This window comes from Propithecus coquereli, unplaced genomic scaffold, assembly GCF_000956105.1.
Source record: "Propithecus coquereli isolate 6110/MARCELLA unplaced genomic scaffold, Pcoq_1.0 Scaffold35, whole genome shotgun sequence".
NCBI lineage: Eukaryota > Metazoa > Chordata > Mammalia > Primates > Indriidae > Propithecus > Propithecus coquereli.
The window spans coordinates 5,504,178-5,505,197 of NW_012149174.1; the positions used below are offsets into that span (position 1 = coordinate 5,504,178).

The following is a 1,020-nucleotide window of genomic DNA, read 5'->3' on the forward strand; positions in this document are numbered from 1 at the left end:
GTGTCATGCATTGGAAGGGCAGAGAAAGTTTAGTTTTTATGAATCAAACCAAAGTGTATTTGTTATAGCATATAAATATTAATAAACACTCATAACAGATCATGTTGTGAGGAAAAAAGATGGTATTGACTGCAATCCAGAACTGTTACAATCTTTTAAGCTGTGACCTTATACATATACTTATTTCTTATTTTTCCCTTCGCGTAAATATCATAAAACTCACAGCTGTTTAATAAATTTATCTGGATATGCTAAAATCATGTTTGATGAAATTAAGTAATTTCTTCATATAGAAAAGGCCTGATAAAATAACTACCATTTATGGAACTATTGGTAATGTACTGGGCTTGTCCTAAGCACTTTATGTGCATTATTAACTCATTTTGTCCTTACAGCAACCACATGACACATATATAGATGAGGAAACAGAGGCACAGAGAGGAGTAACACTCTTGATTGTGCCTGTCACCCGGCTGATAAGAGGCAGAGCAAAGATTTAGACCCAGGAACTCTGACTCCACAGCCTTGCGCTCAACCGCTACTCTGCCATCTCTTGGCTTTATTCATATATTTGTACACATGACCTTAATTTCCTGTTATTTTCTTTTCTCTTAAGAGCGCTCACAAATCAGAATATGCCTTTCTTCTTTGACTTTGTGCAGATCAGCACAATGTTGTGGATGCTGAGGGGAATGATATCCACTGAAAGTGGCAGTACTGTTATTCAGGTGTTTATTCTGAAGTTAAAAACAAATTTAAGAACTTAAAAATGAGTTGTCAATCAATTTCCTTATCTTTCTGATGACAACTTTTATTTTTCAGGTGTGTTTGGGATCTGTAGTGAGCCTTACATGAAGTATGTGTGGAATGGTGAACTTCTGGACATAATTAAAAACACTGTGCATCGTGACTGGCTGTTGTATATTATTCATGGGTTCTGTGGGCAGTCAAGTATCCTTTTTAAAAAATACTTAAATACATGTTATGAAACTTAAGCCATAACAATTTGTAGAAAGCTAC

The 1,020-nt window shown here is 35.1% G+C and overlaps 1 protein-coding gene across 1 annotated transcript in view; it reads left to right on the forward strand.

Moving 5' to 3' along the window:
* FIG4 (FIG4 phosphoinositide 5-phosphatase) overlaps positions 1-1,020 on the forward strand; it is a 106,089-nt gene that overhangs the window by 36,448 nt on the left and 68,621 nt on the right. The window lies entirely within an intron of this gene.